Source organism: Thamnophis elegans, chromosome 2 (genome assembly GCF_009769535.1).
Source record: "Thamnophis elegans isolate rThaEle1 chromosome 2, rThaEle1.pri, whole genome shotgun sequence".
In the NCBI taxonomy this organism is placed as follows: domain Eukaryota; kingdom Metazoa; phylum Chordata; class Lepidosauria; order Squamata; family Colubridae; genus Thamnophis; species Thamnophis elegans.
In genome coordinates, this window is record NC_045542.1 from 98887262 (window position 1) to 98894670 (window position 7409).

Below are 7409 nucleotides of genomic sequence, written 5' to 3' on the forward strand. Positions count from 1 at the left end.
CTTACAGAAACAACCTCTCCGGTTAACCCTTATTACATTGTAACAGCTAAGGCGACGTGTCCATCAACCTGAGTGACCTTGAGTTGGCCATGCTCACCCAGTCACATGACCACCGAGCCCCACCTACCCAGATGGTCATTAGGGCAGAGAACTGGTTGTTAAATTATTTGAATCCCACCACTGGTGGGAAGGTAACAGTGTTCCATGCGCCTTCGGCATTTAGTCATACTTGCTACATGACCATGGAGACAGCTTTGAAATGGAGATGAGCACTGCCCCCTAGAGTCAGGAATGACTAGCACATATGTCACAGATTTATATGGCTAAAGTGTGATGATATACTTCTTCAACAGTACCTTCTGGATACTACAAATGGGGCACATCCATTAAGGACATTAAAAAACAGAACTTCAGGGTAATTTAAAAAAAAAAGGATGTAGTTCTCAGAGTCAATCTAAAAGTTATTATCAAACTGTAGTTCTTTGTAATGGGGCAGAAAAGGAATCTTAATCTTATGTATCTAATAATCATATATGTTGTAGCTTATTAATTTAATTTCAAATGAAATGAAATCATTTTTATGTCCTCTCCCAACTTTTGGGGAGTGTACCCCCCAACTTCCTACACAAAAACCCAAATCAGAGATAGTAACTAAATTAGGCAATAATAGGTTCTGATAATGATTCACCATGTTAACCCTTTAAAATGAGAAATACAAAAGTATTTAGGACTTTTAAAGAAACTGGATTATTTCAACACGGCAAGGTGTATCATAACAACCATAAGAAAATATTTTTTCTGAGTATCACAAGCCCCTAACATTTTATAAAGGATTGACCTTTCTCGTTGTTTTGTTATCACCAATCCAAAATTGCTCTAAATTGAAGTACTGGAGACATGCAGTCATTTTTGAAAGTAAAACAGAAAAGAAATATTCTACATAAATACTTTTATTTCAGCTGAGTGTCATTTCTTAATAATGATCGCAGAGGAGCCCCAGTTGCTTTATTCAGAAAACTGAAGACATAAGGAGAAGCAACTTGATATCCTTCCTGCGTGTGGTTGGTCTTTACAAAGAATGTCCCCCCCCCCCTTTATTTTCCTTTCTATTTAAAACATTGCTAATGCAGTAGATGTGTTGCTAGTTCAGAGGCATTAACTGCAATTCTAAATTTACAGTAATACGTCAGTTTAGTTAGTGTTTTTGTGTCCAATGCTTTACTGAATTAAGTAGGCAAAGTCTATGTACTCATACAAAACTGGAGGGGGGGGTCCTCTAAAATAAAATACTATTCAAGGTCTATCAAAAAAGTATCCATAAAAGTTAAATGGTTCATTAGGTGATTTATGTACCACTATTTTCAATACAATTAACACTAAACCAAAAAAGCCACATTTTTCTCCCTCTGCCTAAACAAATCAGCTGCTGGCTGTGAAGGAGAGTGAGACCCCTTCCTTCATTTCCATCCAGTCTGTTTTTGTCATTTTTAAAATCTTTCTTCCTTTTAATTGGTTTTATTATAATTCTCTTGCTTTGGGTTGTTGTGAGCCACCCAGAGTCGTTGGGAATCAGGTGGTACACAACATAGATAGATGATAGATAGATAGATAGATAGATATATGATAGATAGATAGATAGATAGATAGATAGATAGATAGATAGATTTTTTTTTTAGAGATTTAGAGATTTATTAATATTTGTAGGCCGCCCTTTTCCCTGAGGGGACTCAGGGCGGCTCACATAAAATAGGGGAAGGGGAGATACAGACATTAAGATAAGACATATAATAAAATAATAAACAACATACATTCATCATTCGGGAGGGGAATTATCCTTGTCCCCAGGCCTGACGGGCGAGCCAGTTCTTCAAGGCTGTGCGGAAGGCCTGGACGGTGGCGAGGGTGCGAATCTCTACGGGGAGCTCGTTCCAAAGGGTCGGGGCTACTACTGAGAAGGCCCTCCTCCTTGTAGTTGCCAGCCGACACTGGCTGGCCGATGGTATACGGAGGAGGCCTAATCTATGTGATCTTATTGGTCGCAGGGATGTAATTGGCAGAAGGCGGTCTCTCAAGTATCCAGATCCACTGCCATGTAGGGCTTTATGGGTGACTAATAGCACCTTGAAGCGCATCCGGAGATCGACAGGTAGCCAGCGCAGCTCGCGGAGGATAGGTGTTATGCGGGTGAACCGAGGTGCACCCACAATCACTCGCGCGGCCGCATTCTGTACTAGCTGAAGTCGCCGGATGCTCTTCAAGGGCAGCCCCATGTAGAGCACGTTGCAGTATTCCAGCCTAGAGGTCACAAGGGCCCGGGTGACTGTTGTGAGAGCCTCCCGATTCAGGTAGGGTCGCAACTGGCGCACCAGGCGAACCTGGGCGAATGCCCCCCTGGTCACAGCCATTAAATGGTGGTCAAACGATAGCTGTGAGTCCAGGAGGACTCCCAAGTTGCGAACCCTCTCTGAGGGGTGTAGAATTTGACCCCCCAGCCTGAGTGATGGAATATTGGTCGAATCTCTGGGAGGGAAACACAACAGCCACTCGGTCTTTTCTGGGTTGAGCACGAGCTTGTTAACCCTCATCCAGTCCATAACAGCTTCGAGGCCGCGGTTCATCACGTCTGCCGCTTCATTGAGTTGGCACGGGGCGGACAGATACAGTTGAGTATCGTCCGCATATTGATGGTATCTAATCCCGTGCCTGCGAATGATCTCACCCAGCGGTTTCATGTAGATGTTGAATAGTAGGGGGGATAAGACCGAGCCCTGAGGCACCCCATAAGTTAGGGGCCTAGGGGACGATCTCTGCCCCCCCACTAACACCGACTGCGACCTGTCCGAGAGGTAGGAGGAGAACCACCGCAACACGGCGCCTCCCACTCCCACCTCCCGCAGTCGTCGCAGAAGGATACCATGGTCGATGGTATCGAAAGCCGCTGAGAGGTCGAGGAGAACCAGGATGGAGGAATGTCCTCCATCTCTGGCCCTCCAGAGATCATCGGTCAATGCGACCAAAGCGGTTTCTGTGCTGTAACCGGGTCTGAAGCCTGACTGGAAGGGGTCTAGATAGTTTGCTTCCTCCAAGGACCGCTGGAGCTGGAAGGCCACCACCTTCTCAACAACCTTCCCCAGAAAGGGGAGGTTGGAGACTGGACGATAATTATTAAGGATAGCTGGATCCAAAGATGGCTTCTTCAGGAGGGGTCTCACCACCGCCGCTTTCAGTGCGGCGGGGAAGTTCCCCTCCCGAAGTGAGGCGGTGACAACCGCCTGGATCCAGCCTCGTGTCACCTCACTGCAGTTAGTAACTAACCATGAGGGACACGGATCCAGTACACAGGTGGAGGTACTTACAGCCCTCATGGCCTTGTCCACATCCCCGGGGGTAACGTCTTGAAACTCAACCCAGAGTTGTTCAAATTGATCCTCCTGTGCCTCGGCTGGAGCTGCAGGGGTGGAGTCCAAGTCCGACCGAAACCGAGCAATTTTGTCCGCTAAGAATTGGGCATACTCTTCGGCTCTGCCCTGCAAGGGTTCCCCCGCTTCCCTTTTGTTCAGTAGGGAGCGGGTTATCCTAAACAGGGCGGCCGGGCGGGACTCAGCGGACGCAACCAAGGTGGCTATATGGGATCTTTTTGCAGCCCTAAGTGCCCTGGTGTATTCCTTGGTGCAGGTGGTTACCATTGCTCGGTTCGCTTCGGACTTATCGGACCTCCAACGGTGCTCTAGGCATCTCCTCCGGCGCTTCATCTCCCGGAGTTCCTCGGTGAACCAAGGAGGTCTCCGGGATCCGCCGCCTCGGAGGGGCCGCAGTGGCGCAATCCGGTCGAGGGTCTCCGATGCTGCCGAGTGCCACGCAGCAACCAGAGTCTCCACCGGACTGTGGGCGAAAGTGTCAGGAATAGCCCCAAGCTCTGTCTGGAACCTTGACGGTTCCATAAGACGCCTGGGGCGGAACCACCTGGTCGGTTCCTCCTCCCTACAGTGGGGGTTTGGTCTCCGAAAGTCGAGCCTCAGTAGGCAGTGGTCTGACCACGACAGGGGTATGATGTCGTTCCCCCTCAGACCAAGATCACAAATCCACTGCTCCGAGAGAAATACAAGGTCAAGCATGTGTCCCGCCGAATGGGTTGGGCCTCGAATTACTTGGGTCAAGCCCATGGCTGTCATGGAAGCCATGAACTCCTGCGCCCCCTCCGAGTTTTCACCGAGCGACGGCAAATTAAAGTCCCCCAGGACCATCAGCCTAGGGAACTCAACTGCCAGATAGTAGATAGATAGATAGATAGATAGATAGATAGATAGATAGATAGATAGATAGATAGATACCCTGTTTCCCTGAAAATAAGAGCTCCCTGGATAATAAACCCAATCAGGTTTTTGAGCACATGTGCTAAAATAAGCCTTCCCCCCAAAAATAAGCCCTCCCTGAAAATATTGCAACACAGCAGCAGACACGAGGTGACCACACTCATTGCCTCCTGCACCTCAAAAATAATAAGACCTCCCTGATAAATAAGGTCAAGCACTTATTTTGGGGGCCAAAAGAAAATAAGACCCTGTCTTATTTTTGGGAAATACAGTAGGTAGGTAGGTAGGTAGGTAGGTAGGTAGGTAGGTGTAGGTACTGATAGATAGATAGATAGATAGATAGATAGATAGATAGATAGATAGATAGATAGACAGACAGACAGACAGACAGACAGACAGACAGACACACATACACACACAAACAAAAACAAACAGTCTGATGTGTGGTTCTGCATATGCAAAACCTGATTCTGTCAGATTGTAGTCCATGTTTTTATTCCTGCTCTGGATGGAAGTGGCTAGATAGCATCTCGGCTCTAACAAAATTTCACACTCCTTCACTAAATAATTGCATGAGTTCTGCAGACAGACCCATTTCCTAATACCAAAACATAAAAAACATCTTGTAGAGTCTGACTCTTCTCAGAACGCCCCAGGCACTACTACTCAAGCTTTGTGACACTACAACCATTAAAATGAGGAATGAATTTGTTAGCTCCATAAATAAAACTAATGATTTCACTGAAATTAGTTAGGTTCAAAAGTGCTAAACTCAACTTCCATGCCCGAGGTAACATTAAAAAAAAAAGAAAAATTCAGCAGACACTGTCATGCTTTATGCAATGTCTACAGAACCAATTTCTTACTTATTTCTATTTCTTTTATTTATTTATTTGTATTCTGCCTTTATTATTCTTACAAATAATTCAAGTCGATGAACATATCCAACACACCATATTTATTTATTTATTTATTTATTTATTTATTTATTTATTTATTTATTTGCCACCCATTTCGCATCCAATGACTCTGGGCAACTTACAACATACAAACATTGAAAAACATTAAAACCATCCATTATAAAAACACAGCAGACAAAAAATATTAAGAGTTAAAATCATGGACGCAAGAGGGCAAAGAAGGGAGCCAGACACATGGGCGGGGGGGGGGGATAGGGTTGAATTTCAATTAGTCAACCACTTCCAGTATGAAGCTCCCCCATTGGGTCCTCAAGCCATCTGGCAGAGCCAAGTCTTAAGGTCCTGTGATACATCAGAAGGGTGGGAGCCAATCTCACCCAAGGGGTAAGATGTTCCAGAGAGCAGGAGCCACGGCAGAGAAGGCTCTTCCTGCCAGCCAAAATTCCTTGGCTGATGCGATCCACAGTTTGCCCCTTCTGCTGGCACAGGTGGGACCAGCCAGTCTCATTGGGGCAAGACGGTCCCTCAAGTAGTCTGAACCCATACCTTGCAGGGCTTTAAAGGTGATGATCAACACCTTGAATTGTACCTGGAAACAGACTAGCAATCAGTGCATCTCACAAAGCAGTGATGTAACATGGACCATTCTAGTGGCCCTAAGAACTGCCTGCACCACTGTACTCTGCATCCACTGTAACTTCTGAAAGCTCTTCAAGCATTTGAATGCACACCTTCCTCTTCTTATCTTCCCCACAACAATAAGAACCCCGTGAGGTGAATTGGGCTCTAGGGAAAGTGACTGGCCCAAAATCACCTTGCTGGCTTTTATATGACAGGACTAGAACTCATCGTCTCCTGGTTTCTAGCCTGGTGTTTTAATCACTAGACAAAATTGGCTGTCTTTCCAATTTGCCCAAAGGCCACCAATGGCCGAAATGCCAGCGGTTCCAGGAGAAATGCCCCATTCGAACATTGTCAATTGGTTCAATAAAAGTAAAAAATAAAAAACCACAGTAAGAATGAATACATTTCATTCATTTCATTTTATTAGGGTTTATAGGCCGCCCTTTTCCCTGAGGGGACTCAGGGAGGCTTACAATCACCAGGGAGGGGGTGCAAATCAAACTAAACAATATACAAACAAATAAAGTAATAAAAACACAACTTGCATACAACATTCAACACTCGGGTGGGGCAAATTAGAGACTTATCCCCAGGCCTGTTGGGAGAGCCAGGTCTTGAGGGCCTTCACAGCATATGCTTTGACCATGGAAAAGCAAAGCTAAAATGAACACTGGCACATATTCTGTTTGTGGAAACCAGTCCATGAGGCACATCCAATGAAGCAGATGCTCCAGCTGTTCCTCCATGGAGTTCCCGATCTGTTCGCTCAAGGCAGGACACTGCTCTCTTGCATGCAACATGAATTATGTCAGTTATGCAATAGATATATTTGTATATAGGTATGTTCCAATACATGGCTATGCAGAATGAAAAGTCCCATCAATTCAGAGGAACTTACTTCCAACAAAAGATGTGCAAAATTGCAGCATAAAATTAGATTCATGAATGAATTTTTTGTAAAATTCCCTAGTAAACACACAAAGAACATTTACAAACCTAATGAGCCACAAGATAAACTTACTGGATTGGCTACTTTTGAAACTCACATACAACACTATTCTATCCAGATTGTCTTTCAATCAAAAAGGAAGGCCTCCAAGAAGTCAAAACCACGATCAGAAAGTTTCTCATTATGGTCAGGACAAAGACAAGAACTTGCCCACGTGTTCATGACTATAAATACTTATGATATATTAGTTGAGGCTGAATATATCCCAACAGTAATGGAGACCAAGGCCCTCATGAGGAAGCTCTTATTGTAAGAAACACACTTAGGTTGTTTGATAGAAAACCCTTATGAGCTAGAATCTTTATTCTCTGACTGAAGCACCATCATTTGTATCTGAAACAAGCAGAACAAGAGTAAATCTGTCAGATCCCACATGGCTGCTGCTTATTTTTGCACAAAAGAGGTATGTGAAATTTGACTGGTAGCTGAAAATCCAATACCAATTTGGTAACTGTTGAAAGTACTGAGAATGTCTGTTCTTGTGCTCAGAATGCTTTGTTAAGGCACTCCTGGCAATTTAACCTGAGGGGAAAACCCTGGGCT